Genomic DNA, 22,240 nt, shown 5'->3' on the forward strand with positions numbered 1-22,240 from the left:
AGGGCACCTCAGCTGCAGAAGGTTAAGCTGCCTGCATAAATGGTCTGGTAATCTCATCTTGTTCAGCGCTAGGGCGATCACTCCCCAAATGGCGCTGTAAAATTAGCGCTGCGTTTTGACATCAATCGAGATTGTCTCCTCGCCTCTTTTGTTTCATCAGTTTCTCGGCCCACTCTATGACGTACTTGATGGTAAACTTCCCTTTGCAGAAACGAAACTGCGTCATAGCCAGCCCGGTATCATTAGCTATAACGGGCGTTAACCTATTTAGGATGACCCGGTCTAGAAACTTTCCTAACATATCGAGCATGGTGTATCTAGACACACCATTATATCGAGTAGACAGATAGACAGATGTATTACGACGGATCTCCTGGCAGTTTCCCCGGTTCTGGTAGCGGTACCAATGTTTGGATTTTCCATTTGTCTAAAAATACGCATACATCTGGGCAGTTCTAACGCGTCTCTTAGGATATGTTTGAGTCGCCGCCTTCAGTGCCTCTTTCGGTATCCTGTCACAAGCGAGCGTCTTCGTCGTCTTTAGAACCTTAGACCTGCAATGAAGTCCTCATTTTTGACTGGAGTGAGAGTGTGATTTGTTTGACCGTACGGAGTTGGAGTCCACGTTACTGGTTCGTACTGTAAGAATATCTCTTACTGTAGCTTTCAACTGAGTATCTACATGTATTCTACAATGACTCTTAGCTTTTGTGGGAAGGTTTCCTGCGGAATCCATGCATTTTTTTCATCACTATAGTACCTGATAGAGTTAGGGTTAGGGTTAGAGTCCGCATCGCAGCATAGCTTCCGGAAACAAGATTTCTTACCACGCCGAACCTCTTTGTTGAGCGCCAACCTGACCATTCTGATATCTACCCCACGCGTTTCGATATCCGCATCAATTCGGACCCTTTGCGTGTGCCTTTTCGCTCTACGGCATATGGAGCGGAGGAGAGCAATAGTCTCATTCCATCAGCATACTATATCGAGTGATGACCTGGTCACCTCATTATCAGACAGGTTTAAGCGATTGCACTATGCGCTGCGTGTTTCCACGAATACAATATAAGGCTGCAAAAGTTCTTCATTACTTTCCCTTACCGTCCCTTCATCAATTGTAGAACCATCGTTGCAAACAATATTGTCATCGATGATCGATTGTTCTATCCCTTAGCAGAAGGTACTAACGAAACCATCGTTAGACTTACGTCCATCTTGGACAAGGCTTTCAGTAAGCTTTACCCCCTAGGGGTAGTATGCCCACTATTCCACTCACCCAGTCGTTTCCAATGACAACCGACTTACGGCCCGTGAAACCTTCAATAAGGTTATCCACCATCCGGCCGAACTACTTCGGTGGCCACCTAAGCAGAGCGTAGCAGCTGCAGATGTTAACGCCATCGCCATCGTACGCTTCTTGGTCGTTCAAGACCACCTCTTGTATGCGGTTTCTAACCACGTCAGCGATCGCTGCCACCACTACCACGAGGTACATGGTAAGGGTCTGCGATAATGGCAAGATCGCACTTCGTTTCGGCTACCGATTGCCAGAGCAACTGTTTCACTGTGTCTCAATAATACAGGTTAATTTGAGTAGCCTGCACCTTACTTTTTCATAGCCCTTTTGAAGGCCAGACACGTTGGTCCCCCTGTGGTATGATTATCACCTACCTTTGCTGTGCTGAGCAGGCATCTGGGTGGTTTGATGCATTCTTTCGTGAAGTGGCTTTCCTCGTCACATCGCTTACACCATTTAGACTGATTTGCGATTCCCCGCCCGATGGCCGAAATCCACTCACTTAAGTAAGACAGCCTTTCGTAGCCTGATATCCGAGGGCACTACCTTAGCTTTGTGCTAGTCGCTCAGAACGTTCAGCAGGTCAACTGACCAAGATCGCATCACCCTTCCATTCTTCATCGGGTCCACTCGTATTAGCCCGGACCTATTTCGCTCTCTTACTGGTAGAGTCGCGATCGGTCCGCTGCCTCTTTTCTACCAAGGTTAGTCAAGAGAGGTTTTCTGATGTTGAAATTTGTTTTTCACCCCCCCTGGGTTACCTTTGACGATCACCGAAATTTTCAAAGCGGAAACTGTTGAATGTATAAACAACGTCGATGATTGCTAACCAATCGTTCCGCGCACTTCTGTTCTACAAACTGTGAAAACTAGATCACCTATTTTAACTCACCTTGTTTTCTACTATCTGTGTCGTTACATCAGGGATTACCGCTTTCCACTTAGCGATAAACGGTGTACACACCGGACTTGGCGTGGCCATAACCGACCTGCGGCCTTGGAAAGAACTTCGGTGACCTCGCACGATTTCAACAGCTCCTGTGGCTCCTCATAAATAAGTACAACTCGTCCACTAACCTTTTTTTCTTATCTAGCTTGCGACCAGCTAGAAGGGAGAACATTTTTAGGGCCATCGTTCTCGCTTTGAGAGGGTTCGCTTGCGCTACTTCCCAAGAATTGTCAACAACCTATGTTGCTTCTGATATTTCCCTGAAGTTATAGGGTTTATTTCTAATTCCCGGCGTAGTAATTCCAGCCAGTCTAATTTTCATCATTTGTTGGATGGATTTTTTTTTGTATGGGCTTATCACTTTGACCCCAACATTATTGATCTATTGTAATGTTGCCCGGGTGTATGCTGTATTCTGCACAGCATGGATTTAATGAATACTCCAAAAGTTCTTGTGCTGATTTGACTAAAACACACTTACCTTCCGATCCGTGAACTTTGAAATCACTAAAAAGCGATTATTAAAGCGTATTATTGAAATTACGCAACTGACTTTATTTTTTAAATTCGTCGTACCGTTTTAAAATCCGTCCATCCAAATTTTTCATCGTCCGAACTAGAAATCACAACAATGTTTACGAAGCTAACGCGCATATATTTGTGTTGGACGGTGTGACAAATGTTATTCTGCAAAATTTCTGCAGGTCAGGCAAGTTTTCCTGGCTTTAGAATAACGATAATGCCTTGCGTGAGTTATTTTCATTTATGAATGACGGAAATTAATACGATTAGTCGACATTTTCTTCTTCGTCGCACGGAAAAACGTAGGAAAGTTGGCAGGTAGGACTTCTTTAATGATAAAAAGCATTTAAATAGATCTCAGCTCACTTTGATTGATCGTGTATGATAGACAACAAACTAAAATATTAGTGAATAACTAGTTTTGCATTGTGTGTCATAAAAATGCTGCTATTTTTAATAATTTGTGTTGAATAGGACGGGAATAGGCAATTACGACGAAGCAGTGTTACGACAAAAATACGTGTAAGGAGTTTCAACAACACATTCAACCTGGTAGCAGCGTTGCCACATGCACAGATTATTCTGTGTTTAACAGATATTTGAAAGAAATCGCCCGTACAGAATCTGTGTGCACAGAATACAGATTTTCGCCAATTTATACAGATTCAACAGATTTTTGAGCTTTTACATGAGAGTGAAAGAGATGGAAATAGTCAGCAAAATGACTCTCTATCTCTTTCACTCTCATTGTTTTGCATTGGATAGATTTTTGCACAGATATTTTTCCTCGCCGCACAGATTGTCAGATTTTTCCAACAAAAAACACAGAATTATATATGGCATCCCTGCCTGGTAGTCGGGTCTCGGAAGTAGTGCTTACTCTGGGCTTCACAAGCAATTGCGGTCGAGCAGACTAACCCCCGTACAAAGTGTACCCTGTGGGCATGAAACATGAACAATATTCGAGGAAGACCTGCGAGTGCTCGGAGTTTTCGAATGACGAGTGCTAAGAATGATTTTCGGCGGCGTACAGGTGAACGGAGTATAAAGGTGGAGGATTAACCATGAACTCGCACAGCTCTATGGCGACTCGTCGGACACGAAGGGCAGGACATGTTGCAAGAATACTGAACACATACTCTGCAAAGATGGCGTTTGCCTCAAATCCGGTAGGAACAAGACAACCGAAAGCGTAGCGAGCGAATTGGTTAGACCAGGTGGAGCGAGATCAGGCGGAGAGTACTCGGTGTCTGAGGGATTGGAGAGTGGCAGCTCACAATCGAGTAAATTGGAGAAATCTTGTTCAATAGGCTTTGTTTTAGGATGGCAAGCCACCTAAGTAAGAGGTGGCCACATCGCAAGAATGCCGACGATTGTACAACGAAATTTGGTCTCTTCAAAAGCGCCACAAGTACCAGAAATAAAGAGGCACAAGGTACAGGATGGCTCGACCAGATTGAAACCGACTTGCTTGTGTCGAGACCTTTAGCAATTAAGCGACAAGTAACCCAGGACCTTGGATAGTGGAGACACGTTCTTGATACAGTGCTAGCCACCCCAGCTTTAAGCTGTTATAAGAAGAAGGAGGAGAAGAAGAAGATGGTCAGATCTACTATGACAAACATTATTAAAGCGATCAAAAAACATCTGACAACAGCCAGAAAACCAAGATGCTACATCGACCGGTAGAAGAGTGACGTGACATACTTTTCATATATAATCCTAACCTTTGCATCAGGGATATCGGAAGCATTTGAATGCGTCATGATGCACTTAATTATGTAGAACCAATTTTTGACCGCTCACGCACTTTTAAATTCAACACGAAAATTCTCAGATGCAAATGTTTGACTAATACCGACATCAAAATTCTCACTCGTCATTAATATAGACAGCGATTCTAGTAACTATTTTGGAATCGGTTTGATATTGTTGACACTTGCTGCAAAGCGTGGGGGTGCCAGTGGCTTCAAGCACATCAAGAAACAAAACTGTACAATTTATCGATGATTGTACGAATTTTTAGACTTCTGCAAAATAATTCCAATGACAGTTAAGCTTTCGCAGTCACCAATACCACTAAATATTTGTGGTGAGGGTGACAATCAATAATGTTGATCATATTTACATTTGTTCACAGAGCTTTCCAGTTTTGTGTGTGTTGGTGCTTGAAAATGAGGCATACAACAACAGTAAACAAAAGAGATGCATGCCTTTGTCACCAAGGTACAATGATTTGCAATCTTTCGCGAATGATTTTCGTCTTTCGCTGGCTTAACTGCCATCAAAATGTGTGCTTGAATTGGAAACAGGATGATAAATTTGACCAAAATATGTGTTCTTAGTGATGTCCGATTATTTCTCGATTAATCGAACTAATCGATTATCTGTTAAAATAATCGATTAATTTTTAATCGATTGCTTTATGTTGCGATTAGTAGATAATCGATTGCCTGGTCGATCGATTATGCCGGATTTTTGAAAATTTTATTATTTAGCAATTTCTAACAAATTTAATTTATTACAGTGGCTGGCGCTTAGCTACTAAATTAACCACACGCGATTAGCCAGTTAGTTGGTTTCGCTTAGTTGGTTTCGAGGTACGATGCTGATCTAACAAACTGGTCGTCGTATTCGTATGTTCGAATCTCGGCTAGGCGATGCTGCTAGATAGAATCAGTGGAGTTGTTACACTAGCTTCATAACTGTCCTAATAGCCCTCTAATAATACTGATGTGAAGTCTGTCGATAAATAGGGGTCAAGTCTTAAGGTATCCAGCTGAAAAGAAAACAGCTCAAGAAAAAAAACCTGCTATTTACCAACGGGGTGGCACGCTAGAATTTCAGCATAACGAACATCTATTTTCATTCTGCTTTCACAAAACTGGACAAACTGTTGTCGTATTTTTACTCATTCAACAGAAAAATATTATGTGATGTATAATATATTACAAAACCGCAAGAATGTTCAGCAAATTGTACTAAACTAAATAATCTTTAACTGCCATCATTTGGTACAGCCAGCAACAAGTTTTGTTACCCGATTTAACATTGCCTTATGGTGAACAGGCCATTTTTCGGGTGCCAGTGCCAGTGATGTCGGTTACGCACCAAATATATGGGAGATGACAACCTTGCCATCCCGTTGCTATTTACCGACCAATCTGATGTAGTTCTTTTAACGTAGTTGCATAGATATCAATTGAACAACAATGGAGATAGACTAATCTCAAGATTTTAGTCTTGACCTTGGAATGAGGTCATACATATATTAATATTTTTTTTTTGAAACGATGGTTCTACAATTGATGAAGGGACGGTAGGGGAAAGAAATGAAAATTTTTGGTGAAGGAGGGGGAAGAGCAGAAAGGAAGGGGGGGGGGGTATTGGTAGCTATGCTTGACAAGTAGTCATTTTGACTCCTACCTTTTGTCCAATGCTGGAAGGTGCATGAGTCGAACCAAGCTGTAATCTGAGATTATAACCCAGTTATAATCTCAGATTACAGCTTGGTTCGACTCATGCACCTTCCAGCATTGGACAAAAGGTAGGAGTCAAAATGACTACTTGTCAAGCATAGCTACCAATACCCCCCCCCCCTTCCTTTCTGCTCTTCCCCCTCCTTCACCAAAAATTTTCATTTCTTTCCCCTACCGTCCCTTCATCAATTGTAGAACCATCGTTTCAAAAAAAAAAAAAATATTAATGGAGATAGAGCCGAAAGTTTAACTGCAAGTATCCTTATTTTTGGTATCGGGACGTAAAGGTTATAACCAATCGATTATTTCGACTAATCGATTATAAAGCGTCGATTAATCGATGTCAATTATTGGCCGCCCAAAAAGTAATCGATTATTAACTAATCGATTAACTGGAAAAATCGGACATCACTATGTGCTCTGCAGTGTAGCAAACGAAGCAACACAACTAATAATCGCTATTTTTCGGTTTGTTCCTCCAGCATCAGCTGTTTCCCAACATGAGGCAAACAACATGTATATACACGCGTATTTCGTGTTCGCTAGTGCGAGTGCTTGAGCTGTCAGAAAGCTGTATACAGTGGACTCTCGGAAAAGTTAATCGATTGGGGAATGGGTCGATTAACTTTTCCGAACTATTAACTTTTCCGAGTAGTCATAAAAATCACTGAAAATGATAAATACAAAAGCGAAAAATGCATTCTGGGATAGAGTAGGGCGGGACATAAGTGCGATGTTTGAAGTTGTCATCAATTTTCTTGAGATATAAAGAAGGACAACAACATAATATATTTTATAATGATGCAGTAACTCAATGTCTTCAGATTCAACTATAAATCATCTGCGGTAATAGTGTTTTGCAAAATAAATTCTTCTTTCTTCTGATCAAGTGCAGATTCGCACTTTTACCCCACTAGCGGGGCAAAAGTGCGAATACCACAAAAGTTTGAAGCTTGAATCCATGAAGTTAGCCCAGCAGTAGCTAACAAAACCATATTATCTTCAATCTGCGTTATGTTTCGGTAAGGAATATTCTCAATTTGCACCTTTTCTATTTTGCGCTGGTGTATTGCAGCCTCCGTTAGATCGAAACTTTTCCAAACGTTTGTTTTTTGTTTCATCAGCAGAAACACATTGTTTTTCTTCGGCCAACATCTGCAGAGCACACAGTTTTCTGCAGATCTTTTATTTCTAGTATCTGTAATTTAGTGCCTAAAGCTGTATATAATAAGCTATACATTTTTGCCTCGTCCATGAATCGCACTTTTGCCCCGTCCGTGAATCGAACTTTTACCCCGCTAGGCGCTTGATGGGGTTAGATTAAATTACGGAAAAGCGAAATATATTTTGTAAATTATTTTCGCTGTATTTTCAAAACAGATATGTGAGTGATGTAAAACGCTGCTACAAATTTTCAACAAGTAATATCCTCCTGTTGATATCGTATTTGCCGTATAACGAAAAATTACATCAAAACCGCCCTAAAATATCGTTTGCACATAACTCAGCAACTATGCTTCGTAAGCAACCAAAGTTTACGTTAGATTCAAGCTGTCAAAGTAGTCACCCATCCATGCCAATGTAGAAAATTTACTCGGAATCTGCACTGATAAATCATTGAATCACACTTTTACCCGCATCGCACTTTTACCCCTCCTTACGCTATAGGATACACATTTTTATGTATTTGAAAGTTGTAACGGAAAGAAATATGTAGCAAGATCTTTATAAAATAATACTTAGTTCCTTTCAGTAAGTTTAAAATAATCGGTTACACACTTTTGTTTTTTCTGCAACTACGTTTTGATAATGTTCGCGCTTATTTTTAGTTCCTTAGTTGGCATTTAAAATTCATCTGAGTTTGCGCTTTTCCGGTATGTTATCAATAATCCTGAAGTAACTATGTGCTCGAACTATCGTTGCGACTGTCCGGTACAAAAGTTTAATTTAATCCCAGTTATGATGCGTCTGTATAAAACTGTGGAAAGGCGACAATAAACTGAAAAATGAGAAATAAAGATAGAAGATAAACTCACGTGCGTGGACGAACACTTGGACGAACCAATAAATTCAAACTCTCAGAAAAGTTAAGCCAAAATTAACTTTTTAGAGCGTTGCATGAGTGCTGATATTCGCTTAACTTTTCTGAACAATTAACTTTTCAGAGAGTTAACTTTTCCGAGAGTCTACTGTACTATAAATTGTCTGACAGTAGATGAAAACAGTACAAGTGTAAGTGCAGAAAGTGCTACAAAGTCCAAGTATGAGTGAGAGGTGAGTGTGCAATAAATTTTCACAGTGCTGAAATTTTTTACACAGCAGTCTAAAATGGTGCAAAACGCGCAATACTTAATTTTTTTTTTTTTTTTTTTTGGTTCAACTGAAGTAGTACTATTTGAATTTCATCATTAAAAGTAGAAGAAAAGACAAAGAAAAAATTGTATCCGCCATTGAGCTGACTTTTCTCTTTCTCTTATAACTGGATATAGGGTACAGGCATTAGTTTTTCAGCCGGCCTACCCTCAATTTTTCACATCGTACGGGGAAAATCTATTACTATTTCTTACCAATATACGCTACTATGATTGCACATTTCTTTCGTAGTGATAAATTGGTTCTTCAGGTTCAGGAAACACGAAAACAGAGTAGGGCGAATAATTAGAAACATGCCGAAAATACCATCCAATGCCCTACATGATACAGGATAACTCATACTTCTGTTTTAGACAAAAAAAAAGTATTATAAAGAAAAGTTACTTTTTAATAAACAGCTGTCCAGTAGAAGTAAAACTTTTCAAAGCTCAAATCGGCAATATTGTTTCAATCAACCTTCACGTTATCCGTTTCGCCAGGCAACAAAGTGAGCTGTCAACATTTTACGATGGCATGTCAGTGATTGAAAATTCATTCTCTGTTTTTAATTATGGCATATAGTAGGCAGTACCGTTGCACCCATCGGGGCTGCCAACTATTTCAAATTGATTTTTTACGAGGGTTTAAATTGATATTGCTTCTAATAAGCGGTTACTAGCAGCTATTGCAGTCAGCAGTTTGTTTAATCGGCCGTAATTACACGGAAAATTGTCGCCAGTAAGTAAGTCTGTTTGTTATCAACATCGGACAAAAAAAAAGTCACTTCAAGTGTCGGGATTAATGTGATCACCCAAATGTACGCCAATTAGCTGGCATCTAATTTACAATGCAAAATTAACACGGGGCAGAAACATACACCCAACAGAATCGCTGCAGTTGAGTGACAAAAGACGGTGCATTTTAATTCAATTCAACATCGTCGTCGCCGGAGGTTCCTATAGCTAACAACCAACGTAAGAACGCATTTGCTGCGACTTCTAGTGCGACTCCGATGCGTAGACAGTCCCTAGTCGGTCGGTCCGTGGGTAGTTGCGTCTTGCGTGACTTGTTAGCGTTTCCGAAGCGAACCAGTTTCCATCATCAAACGGAACGAACGATGAATCGGTTTCGTGATTTGAAAAGTGCTTTTCATTTGTACACACATCGTTTGCTGCGAGCAACTGTACTTCATACCTGGTGGCAATTTAGCTGCTCGGAACGAGTTCATTTGCACGCAGGTTGATGCTTTGCGGGGACACGCCCTTCGAAGCTCGAATTGGATTCGGTGTGTCTATCTGGCTCGAGATTCCGTTGCGCCGGTAAATTTATTCGTATATGGGATTGTCGGTTATGTCTGCTTTGGCGAGAGCGAAGTTAAGCGGTGTGTCAGATTAACAGCTTTCCAAACCGCCATTAATCAAGCTTTTCCAGCCTCCGTGAGTTATGAATTGTTGGATGTCGTCGAACTATTTAGTTTGGAATGGATTCGGTAAGCCACAGCAATCCCCTGCTGACATCATAATTGGGTTGGGTGTGACCGGCTGTCATGTTGGACGAGTATGCTTCAAAAGTAATGAATTCACGATTTTGCTTGACAATTTAAAAATTCAAAAATAAGTTTCAACACATTTTGTCAGTGTTTAAAACTGGCGTTTCACCTTTCTTCTGAAAGCAAAAAAAAACACAATCATGTTGCCGACTGTTGATGTTTTATGGCAGCTAAGGAAACACGATTTTCGAACGATTTATTACCTGGTGGCTCGTAACCGTTTTACCGAAGTCGTGATTAGTTCGGTGATGATGTTTGTTCAGGCCACTAACTTGTAAACTGTTGGAGCCTCGCCGCGAGATTGGATTGAAAATGTGTTAAAAATCATCAACCGATTTTGAAACGATCGCGCTGACACCACCGAGCGACTGTGTGGCCGCAATAAAAGCATAAAATTTTATATTCAACAATTCAGTAAACGTGTTCGCAAAGCTGGTTCGATTGTGCGCTGCCGATCGTATAAACCCTCTGGTGCTCTGACCCCCTCTGGTAGGCCGGTGCAAAGTTTTGCGCTCCCACAAAAGACACTGCCATCCAAATGCTAAGATCGTGCGTTAGTATTTATAGAAGACTTTAATTTTAACACATTCAGCGTCCGTGCGCAGAACAAAACGAGTTCATCACCCTAAACTGCACTAAATCCATCGATCCTGGTATCATCTTCCCACCATATCTTTACTGACATCTTTTCCAATCAAGCTCACAACTTCTTCCAGCTAAAGGCACACTAATTTCGGTATTTATGAGCTGCGATCGTGTGTTCGAAATTCCAACCATTTCCCGCTACGGTCTAATCTCGACAAACTGTCCATCGAGAATCGTTTTGGTTTTGGGTATCTTCACGCGTACATAAATTGGATCGGATTCGTTCCCTTACTTGAGTACTCATTCCATGGACCGCTACAGAATCCGTGCTAAAGTCTAAACACGCTACACAACCCGATCGTCGAACGTTAAGTGTAATTAAAATTAAATTTATGTATCAAATTACTATAAAACACGGCAGATAATCACTCCTCGCACCGGTGAGAGCGATGCTTTGGCTGACTGGGCGCTCTTAAATGTGACAAAACAAGATAATAAAAAGGTGAGCTTCTTGGCGCATCGACCATCGCCCCGGTCCACGATATCGGTGGTCAATAAGCAGGACCATCCAATCCGGTGCAGGTGCGAGGCAAAGAAATCCGTCGTCCGTCGGTCGGGGTGCTTCGCTTCGTTTGGTAATCAGTGCGATGACAGCTTTAGTCGTTGTTTCTTGTTAATTTTACGATAGGTTTAATTTTCCTTCCACACCTGTCCGCTGCTGCGTTGCTGCGTTAGCCGGGAGAAGTTTTATTGGGATACTCTGGGCGTGTAATCGAGAAACACGAAAAACCATCGGGAACTCGACAAATTGTTAAACACCTCGGCTGCCACCAGATATCAGCCAGACAACGGTTGTTAATTGGTTGTTGAATCTATATTTCTAATCGATGGACATCGAGACCACCTGATTGGATTCGTCAGTGAATACAGATAACTTAGGGCAACCAACCTTTCCAACAAACTATTTTTAGTACCTCGGCTTGGAATAGAAAATTCACACTTCACTGGTTTATTTGTTTTTTAGTTCGGCATATCACAATCGTTTTACGTTTACATGTTCAATAACAAAACCCAAAACTACCCAACTGTATTACATACTGAATAAGCTGTGATTACTTAAATAACAAGCTTCCATTTCGAAAACCGAATAAATAGCCTGTACGTTGTACATAAATGTAAAACATGTTTTTATTGGGGAAAATATCGTACAAACTTAACAAATAGTTTTAAACACTCTGCCTGGTCGCCGTTAATTGTTAACTCCGATATATATTTCAATTTTTTACGTTTCATTATGAAACGCAGAAGAGAAATAGCTAAGCAAAGCAGCCTAGGTGCTACATTCTATCTTTCGAAACATGACCATCTGTTATTATTCGACAGACTTCGCAGCCCGCTATCAGAGTACAGGACAATTGCAGGACTACAGAAAGAGAAATAGCATTTTTAGTCATTCAGAGATTAATTTGTTTTTTAAATTGATGTCTAGGCCAAACTCTGGTCCAGTCCTAGCTCTAGCCCTAACACTAGCCTTAATCCTTGCTCTATTAGCCCTAGCCCAGATCCAAATCCAGATCGAAGTCCAGATCCAGATCCAGATTTAAGCCTAGATCCAAATTCAATCTGAGCCAACTCCAAGTCCTCGGTCAGATCCATGACCAAGCCCTCGATCAGACCTGAGACCCAAGTCCAAGTTCTCGATCAAACCCAAGTCCAAACCCGCGAACAGAGTCAAGTCCAAGTCCTCGATCAGACCCAAGTCCAAGTCCTCTGCCAGACCCAAGCTCAAGTCCTCTGCCAAACCCAAGTTCAAGCCCTCGGTCAAACCCAACTCCAAGACCTCGGTCTAATCAACGATTAGAGCCAAGTCCAAGTGCTCGGTCAGACCCAAGTCCAAGTCCTCAGTCAGATCCAAGTTCAAGTCCTCGGTCAGCGCGAAATTTAAGTCCTCGATCAGACCCAAGTCCAAACCCTCGATTAGAGCCAAGTCCAAGTGCTCGGTCAGACCAAAGTCCAAGTCCTCGGTAAGACCTAAGTCTAAGTCCTCGACCAGACCCAAGCCCAAATCCTCGATCAGACCAAGTCCGAGTCCTCGGTCAGACCAAGTCCAAGTCCTCGGTCAGACCCAAGTCCAAGTCCTCTGCCAGACCCCAGTCCAAGTCCTCGGTCAGACCCAAGCCCAAGTCCTCGATCAGACCCAAGCCCAAATCCTCGATCAGAGCCAAGTCCAAGTGCTCGGTCAGACATAAGTTTAAGATCTCGGTCAGACCCAAGTCTAAGTCCTCGGTCAGACCTAAGTCCAAGCCCTCGATCAGACCCAAGTCCAAATCCTCGTTCAGAACCAAGTCCAAGTCCTCTGCCAGACCCAAGCTCAAGTCCTCTGCCAAACCCAAGTTCAAGCCCTCGGCCAAACCCAACTCACAGTCCTCGGTCTAATCCACGATTAGAGCCAAGTCCAAGTGCTCGGTCAGCCCCAAGTCCAAGTCCTCAGTCAGATCCAAGTTCTAGTCCTCGGTCAGTGCCAAATTCAAGTCCTCGATCAGACCCAAGTCCAAACCCTCGATTAGAGCCAAGTCCAAGTGCTCGGTCAGACCAAAGTCCAAGTCCTCGGTCAGACCTAAGTCCAAGTCCTCGACCAGACCCAAGCCCAAATCCTCGATCAAAGCCAAGTCCAAGCCCTCGGTCAGACCAAACTCCAAGTTCTCGGTCTAATCCTCGGTCTAGACCCAAGTCCAAGTCCTCGATCAGACCAAGTCCAAGTCCTCGGTCAGACCAAGTCCAAGTCCTCGGTCAGACCCAAGTCCAAGTCCTCTGCCAGACCCAAGTCCAAGTCCTCGGTCAGACCCAAGTCCAAGTCCTCGATCAGACCCAAGCCCAAATCATCGATCAGAGCCGAGTCCAAGTGCTCGGTCAGACCCAAGTCCAAGTCCTCTACCAGACCCAAACCCAAGTCCTGAACAAAACCCTAGTCCAAGTCCTCGGTCAGATGCAAGTCCAAGTTCTCGGTAAGACCCAGGTCAAAGTCCTCGGTCAGACTCAAGTCAAAATTCTCGGTTAGACTCAACTCCAGATCCTCGGTCAGAGCTGAGTCCATGTTCTCGGTCAGAGCCAAGTCCAAGACGTTGGTCTGACCCAAGTCCAAGTATTCTGCCAGACTCAAGTCCAAATCCTCGGTCAGATCCCAGCCCAAGTCCTCAATCCGACCTAAGTCCGAGTCCTCGGTCACACCCAAGTCCAACTCTTCGGTCAGAGCTAAGTCCAAGCCGTCGGTCAGACTCAAGTCCAGGTCCTCGGTCAGAGCTAAGTCCATGTGCTCGGTCAGATTCAAGTCCAGGTCCTCGGTAAGAGTCAAGTCCAAGTCTTCTACCAGGCCCAAGTCCGAGTCCTCTGCCAGACCCAAGTCCAAGTCCACGGTCAGACTCAAGTCCAAGTTCTCGGTCAGACCCAGGTCAAAGTCTTCGGTCAGTCCAAACCCTCTGTCAGACTCAACTCCAGGTTCTCGGTCAGTGCTGAGTCCATGTTCTCGGGCAGAACAAAGTCCAAGATCTTAGTCTAACCCAAGTCCAAGTCCTCTGCCAGACTCAAGTCCAAATGCTCGGTCAGACCCAAGTCCAAGTCCTCAATTCGACCCAAGTCCAAGTCCTCGGTCAGACCCAACTTCAAGTCCTCGGTCAGACCCAAGTCCATGTCTTCGGTCAAAGCCAAGTCGAAGCCCTCGGTCTGACTCAAGTCCAGGTCCTCGGTCAGAGCTAAGGCCATGTGCTCGGCCAGACACAAGTCCAAGGCGTCTACGAGACCCAAGTCCAAGTCCTCATTTAGCCTCAGGTCCAAGTCCTCTGCCAGACCCAAGTCCAAGTCCTCATTTACACTGAGGTCCAAGTCCTCTGACAGACCCAAGTCCAAGTCCTCCTCTACCAGGCTCAAGTCCGAGTCCTCTGCCAGACTCAATTCCATGTCCTAGGTCAAAGCCAAGTCCATGCCCTCGGCAAGACTCAAGTCCAGGTGCTCGTTCAGAGCTAAGTCCATGTGCTTGGTCAGACACAAGTTCAAATCCTCGGTCAGAGCCATGTCCAGGTCCACGGTCAGAACCACTTATTGTACAATTGTACAATTGTTCAATTGTACAATTCTTTAAACTTATTTAATAAATACAATAATTTCTGTCAGATATCAAGTTGTTAATTAATTATTTTAGTTATTTATTTATTTATTTATTAAACGATACGATATATCAATCGCGTATTGGGTACGGTGTTCAACAAATTCAATCAACTTTGACAATGATATGGACATTATTGGCAGAACAGTACACCAGATGAAAGCACTAATAATACAATAATACAAACTTAAAATTGGAGCTTTAAAAGTTAATATACTGGAAAAAAAACTTTCTTTTAATCCCACGTTGATTAATCCTTCTATAAAAATGTTTTGACGACCTACTACCGGGCGACCTTACGACAAATGACCAGAACCTTCAACATGGCCGAAAAAAGATGGTTGTCGGCATGGGTTTCAACCCTTTTCTGATCTTGGTAAACAGATACTTCTCCGTTTTTGCCACGAAATTATTGGAGTAGATTTTACATTTGAGGTTCACCCTAAAATTTCTATTGGTCGCAGCTGGTGGCTATTGGGACAGTTGGCGATCTTCGATACAACGTTTATCTACAGCCGGTTCATATTCTCCAGTGATCTCTTAGGATAATAGGCCGAAGCTAGGTCCAACCAAGAGACCGCATTCTTTTTCTTGATGAAGCCGGTAACTTCCAGTAGGCACATCATATTGTATACCTTCCCGTTCACCGCAAGCCCTGAAGGATAGAATAGCGGCTTAGACATTCCCTCTGACTGATGGCTACAGAAAGACATTTTTCGGGAACTTGAAGGAGGACGTTCCTTCTGGATGATTGCCTACTGTTTAAATACGGTCGTCCTCGACTGTCGATTTCGCAAAAAAATGTTTATTTTGGCCAGGTATTTTTCCACCGTTTGGCTGGTTGCTCTCGGGTTTCCTCTTCAGCTTCTGTTGCACTTTACGGTAGCGCAGCACCGTCAAGCGTCCGAAACCAGGCTTCCGTTCGACGCTCTCGTCTTTCTCTAAAAGGGAGAGAATGTTGTAAATGCAGGATCGGCTATATTTTGCGGACACGAAGTGCCTAGCGACGTCCCACCTTTCCGCTGCTGGGTGGAGCTGGCAGTACGAACAAACCATCGAGAGTAGTTGCTTGACCGTTTTTCGCTATGGTTGCTGCAAATCAATTGATAATTATGTCAGATTTTTTCTGTACATAACAGGGTTACAACAATTGGCGTGCACAGGTGGATTTCCCGACAGGTGAATATTCTTCCAAATTATGCGGGTATCAGTTTATGAATTTATGGCAAAATGTGGATCGTGAACGGCTAGATAATAGGTACCATTGATGCTTCGCAAGCTGTAAACATAAAATAGACTCCACAGTGGTTCTTAGCATCTAATCCAGTAACCCGTACCTTACTTCTACGTGCTGCCAGTTGTGACATGAGTAAGCTTAGAAAGATCGGTCAATCCAACCCTGGCACCAAATTAGTCGTATACTAACAGAGAAGGAAGCTTTTCCAAACGTCGTTCTAAACGTCAGTTTTCCAGTTTAGAAGAGGTTTGAACTCGACTGTTGGGGCTGCCGATCCTTAGGAGAGACAGCGAACCTGAACTTTATATACGGTACACGCTATGTCTGAAGCGTGCGATTATGCAACTTTAATGTACATAAAATTTTCTTTCACAACGTGTTAGTACACGTCTTCACGATTCAGAATATGCTAATTTTAAAAAAATCCATCGGGAAAAAATTGAAAAAAGTCAATTTGAATATTTTAGCTGTGATCAACCGGGTACAGGTGTACGGACTTAGTAATTCCATAATAAAAGGTGCTCCGATTTTGCTCAAACTTTGTGGATTTGTTCTTTTTATGAAAATTTTAGACCCTTATTTTTAATTTGGCGCTTAGGGTACCCCCTCTTGATTTGGGTTGGTCCCAAAAATCAGCATCATAGTCTTGACACCTTCTTTTGAATACTTAACTTTTGAATGCCACTACTACCACGAAATCTTTAAATATCTAAATTTTTATGCTTGATGAATGAAAATTGTTAAATATGGAGAATTTCACTTGAAATAACTCAAAACAGTGGACCCCTCGTTCGCCAAGTGACCAGAACAGTATTAAAAAGAGTTGATTTTTGGCAAACTTCTACATTTTTATCGTGTGATATTCCCTAAATTTGCTATATAAACAAATAACAAATGACATGGTTTTGTAAAAAGAAAGGATGAGGCTTTCAAATTAGGCAAAAAAATTTTTGGAGCGACAATTCCAAGTGTCGCCATATTAGATTATGACAAGAAATCGACTTTTTGCCACTTCACTCGGTTTTGTTTAAGATCTAAGATGGCCGCAACATAATTTGTAAGCACTATCTTTCTTCTTTACTAAACTATTCTTTGGGAATGGTTAGGAAAGAGTGGAAAGTTAAGGGGGAGGGGGGAAATTGGTAGCTACGTATAACAAGTTGTCGTTGTGACTCCTACCGTTTGTCCAAAGGTGGAAGGTGAATGGGTCGAACCAAGCTTTCTACTCTTTCCCCTCCGTTCCCAAAAAATTTTCATTACTTTTCCCTACCGCTTTAACCTTTTAAGCTTTCAAAAAATACAAAAGCTGGGATCTTATTGTTGTCATTGCATGGAAACATGTTCAAGGTTTTTGTAATCATGTCATGGTTTGGAACCAATATTATTGGGTTTCAAACCAATATTATTCGAAAAAACTAATATAGGGCTTTTGCTACACACACATGCAAGACGTCTGTTAGGCACACATTGCATCTTTTCCTATTCGATGCAGCAAAAACGCGTTGGATAAAATGATCATTTTTTCTTAAACTATTTATCCATTCAAAACAATTAATGTTTAAATCAACCAAGAAATGTACCCTGATATACATATTAACATTTAGCAACTAATATTTTAGCGAGTTAGTCTTAAATCGGCGACCCAAAAATACGGCTTTCGGACACAGCATGCCGCATAGCCCAAGTTCAAAATAACGGAATGTAGCATTGATTTTAGTATAATTTATTGTTTTGTTGTCCGAATATAATCGCTGGCTATTGATATTTGTTCAGTTTTAACCCGCTAACATAGTTAATAGTTACATTTTTGATAATTTCTAGCGCGTTTTAGCTTGTTTGTTGAAAATAGATTTGTTATTTAGTAAACAGATATATTACCTTGCTATACATATAACGCAAACAGTAATTTCTGTTTTAAATTAAGAAATTAAATTATTTAAAAAATCTCGCCCTTCCCAGCCCGTATAGTTTATATGGAGCTGTCACTTTTGCCTGCCCAACAGCTCTCCAATACGTATGCACTCTGCAAACACCCTATAGGTTACAATGCATCGTTTTTATTAGATACTCACTAATATACCTTCCGACTACTATCAAAATTGTTGTAATCAGTTGAGCGATTCAAAAGTTTTTGGGTAGTTTTTCATTTCGACGTATCTGACAATGAGAGATTCTCTTCGTGTCTCCTCTCTTCCGTTTTATACGGCGAAACTAAAGCATTGAAAAGAAAATTTTCAAAACATTTAGTTAGCCAGTGATTCCGGCAACCGATTCGTGCAAATCTGATGTGCTAAAATGCATTAGTATCGCCGTAAAAAGCGGAAGAGCGGGGTCACGAAGAAAATCTCTCATTGTCAGATTCGTTGAAATGAAAAAGTATCCGAGAGTTATGTATATAAGAGAAGGTGTTATGACACAGATGATGATTTTAGTACCACCCTAAGTGGTCTAAAATTTTCATAAAAAGCACAAATCCACAAAGTTTGATCAACATCGGAGTACTTTTGCTCATGGAATTACTAGTGCGTGCACCTGTACCCGGTTGATTACAGCTAAAATATTCAAATTGACTTTTTTCAATTTTTTCCCGATGGATTTTTTTAAAATTAGCATATTCTGAATCGTGGAAACCTGTACTAACACGTTGTGAAAGAAAATTTTATGTACGTCAAAGTTGCATAATCGCACCCTTCAGACATAGCGTGCGGTATTGAGAACGGTGTTAGCCCAGTTAGCTTCGGGGTGCGATGCTGGGCTAACAAAAGTCAGTCGTCGTATGTTAGAATCTCGGCTAGACGGTGCTGCTTGATAGGATTTTTACACTTGCCCCGTAACTGTCCTGTACTCTAACAGCCGGCTGTGAAATCTGTCGATAAAGAAGGGTCTTAAAAAGACGTTTAAGCCCAAGGCTTTGCTTTTCTTGAGAACGGTGATCGCACGATAGCTTTTACAGTCCAGCTTATTATCTATAGACCGAACAGATAATCCTATCGGTGTGCTTAACTTTGCTCATCATTGAAGATAGTACCTGTTCCACATTTAACGCCCTTCCGAAATTGTTTTCCTCACCGCCATAGTTCTCTGTCTAGGCGCCATCCATCTAGACACAACCTTCCTTATGCCGACAGACTTCGACTAACGATACACGGTCTTCGCAGGATGCGTTGAGTTTCCGATAAAAATTCGCATTTTCTGAGAGCAATGCAGCCACTTCAACTCTGCATACTCCTTCTGCTGCTTCTCCTTCAGGTAGCGCATTTTCTACAAAAGTATTTGGGTTCGCTGCACCTTCCCCTGTGTGTGTCACTTCATGTTCTGGTGACCTACTTTAAAATCTAATGTAAAAATCATACGATTTCGTTAATTTTTGGTAAACAATAAATTCCGCTAAATCTCGCACAGCCTTGGTTTTGATAGAGTTCTGACAGTCCTCGAAAGGCGACAAAGTCAGTAAGTCTTAGGCCTGTGTCGTTGCTCAGCTACTGTGAACTCTGCGCCGTAGCGTGGGGTTGGCCCGTCAAGGCCACTAGCTCTTGGGGGTGCTAAAAAGGGTTTATATTCAGTAATGCATTAGCAAAAACTGGACGGATTTTAGCAATTTTTAATGCCACGTTATCAGTTGATCAGTTGACAGCCATGGCGAAAACAGTCAAACAACTGCGCTTGATGCTTTGTTCGTACTGCCAGCTCCACCCCCTAGCGAAGAAGTTGGACATGGTGAAGCACTTCGTACCTGCTGAATAGACCCAATCTGGCATTTATAACATCCTCCCCCGCGAGAAAGCCGGACAGAAGCCTGGTTCCGGGCGCCCGACAGTACTGCGCGACCGTAACTTTCATCAGAAACTGAAAATTGAAGAATGAGAGCAAGGTGGACTCATCGTTCCGCAGCTTAGGTTAGGAGGTCTGAGCAAACGGCTAAACGGTGAAGAAGTACTTGCCAAAATTGTCATCTTATGCGGATGCGCCAGTAGAGGCTGACTGTGTCTGAGTAGCAGTCAATTGCCTAGAGGACGGCTGAAGTTGCTAGTGAAAAAAATCTTTTCGGCGAAACACGATGTCGTAGTCATAATGGATGACGAAAATTACTTGACGGTGGATGGCAATGACTGGCAGAGGACCGAGTACTTTGCGTCCCCAACCAAGAAGGCAAGTGATGACGTCAAGTATTTCTTCCGCCCCAAGTTCCCGAAGATGATCCTTCTGTGGCTGGCGATCAGCGAGAAAAGAATGTTTAAGACACTGTTCTTTCGTTCGGGGTTTATAGCGAACAAGAAGATACGAACATGTAGAACGAAATACCTACCGGAAGTGGCCGCTTTCATCAAGAAGTATCGTGTAAAGGATGTGGTCTTTCGGCGGGCCTGACCTCGGTCCATTATCCTAAGTAAGAGATTATTAGAGGAGATGAACCGGCTGAAGATAAACGTTGTACCGACGATCACCAAATCTCCCAACGTCCCCCAACTGCAACCTATAAGAAATCTTTGGGCGAAGCTCAAACGGAGCATTTACTTCAATAATTTTGTTGCCAAAATGGAGAAGGAGCTGATCGCCAAGGTCACGAAAGAGTTGAATAATATGCCAACGTCGAACTTTTGATCGGCCATAGCAAAGGTTTAGATTTAGAAAACGAGGGGGCACCAAATTGGGCTTCCGCCAAGGGCGCCGCAATGCCACGCTACGGCTCTGTGCGAACTTATCAATCATTGGTTGTGATCCTCCTCCTCCTCCTGGCTGACCTAGACATTGTTGAAATTGCAAACGACGAACTTGATGTCATGTTTTGGGCAGTGGTCGTGTCCACGCTCCAATTGTGCATTATATTCTTCCTTGTTATCTTCTCCCTTCATCACTCCCATCACTGGGAAAGCTGTACTCAGCTCGAGTGTATTACCACATCTTTAGTAGATGCTTTGACCATTCCTGAGTTTCCGTACCGTTGAGCGTTTCCAGCAGTACTGCGACATCGATGTTGCGCCTCTACAATTCACCGGAGAGTAGTCAAGAGACCAGCAATTCCAAAATTTAAGACGCATTCCTTCTTATGTAGCGTTCGTTTATTCTGATTGTTTCGATGTGAAATTCTACGTTCTTTGCGTAATGATTTTGTATGATAGTGATTTTATATTCGTCTTCCGCTGACTCACCAATTGCCAACAGAAAGCTTTGGAAAGTTATCAAGCCGCCTTCCTTAAAGGTAGGTCAACGATGCAGCGAATCTTTATGTTGCTCATCGGCTACAAAACTGCGTTTGATACCCTTAACCGCAACAAGCTTTAAAAATTATGGAAGAAAACGGTTTTCCCGGCAAGCCGAACACTGAACACTGACTGATAGCTGAAAAATTGAATTACTATGATGGCTAGCCCGCAGGCCATATCTAACTACAGAACATCTAAGAAATTCTTGCAATATATCAGTATTGGCAATTGCGGAAGCGCGGTTGGGTTTTAAAATAGAAATATTATAGAACTAGATTGAAAATATATTCCCAAAAGGATTTTCCAGATTATCGAGCGTGCTCGAAACCCTACAGATTATGATTATGAATTATGAAAAACATGATATCAAATGTGGATTTAAATCAAATGTGGTTAGTGACGTCGGCTAAAGATATAATATATCGCGAATTATGTCATGATTTTTATTTTCAGTTATATGGAAAATAAATTGTGTTAAAACAATTCTCGCAATCTTATTCCTGGCCCACGAGGTAAAATGTGTGTGCAGCTATAAAAAATAATCACAATGTATCAGTTTTCCTCCTACAGCGCAAATAATTGTTTCCGACCTACAGCAGAGTGTGAAATTCAAGGTGACAAGTGGACATCGATTAAAAAACTACGCCTAGACAAGGTCGAACAGAATAATTATTTCCATTATTAATCTCGTACTTAACTGTTGTGCCAAGGGCACCAGATCGTCGTGTGCCATCAGTATCTGTCAAGTGTGGTCGTCACGACACTACGTCTGCCCATAATAACCAGAACAAAGTGTAGAAACCTTGACTCCAATGACTTCTCCGTTCATAACATTCTAAACAAAGTGCAACTTTCTAGCAATTTGTCGTTTGCTGCGACGACCGGCAGCAACGTTCCTAACACTTTT

At 42.1% G+C, this 22,240-nt stretch overlaps 1 protein-coding gene across 1 annotated transcript in view; it reads right to left on the reverse strand.

Annotated features, from left to right (window-relative positions):
* The window catches only part of LOC128740664 (T-box protein H15-like), a 92,873-nt gene that overhangs the window by 46,840 nt on the left and 23,793 nt on the right, over nucleotides 1-22,240 (reverse strand). The gene's annotated exons all lie outside the window — the stretch shown is intronic.

The sequence above is a fragment of the Sabethes cyaneus genome, chromosome 3 (genome assembly GCF_943734655.1).
Source record: "Sabethes cyaneus chromosome 3, idSabCyanKW18_F2, whole genome shotgun sequence".
Classification (NCBI taxonomy): domain Eukaryota; kingdom Metazoa; phylum Arthropoda; class Insecta; order Diptera; family Culicidae; genus Sabethes; species Sabethes cyaneus.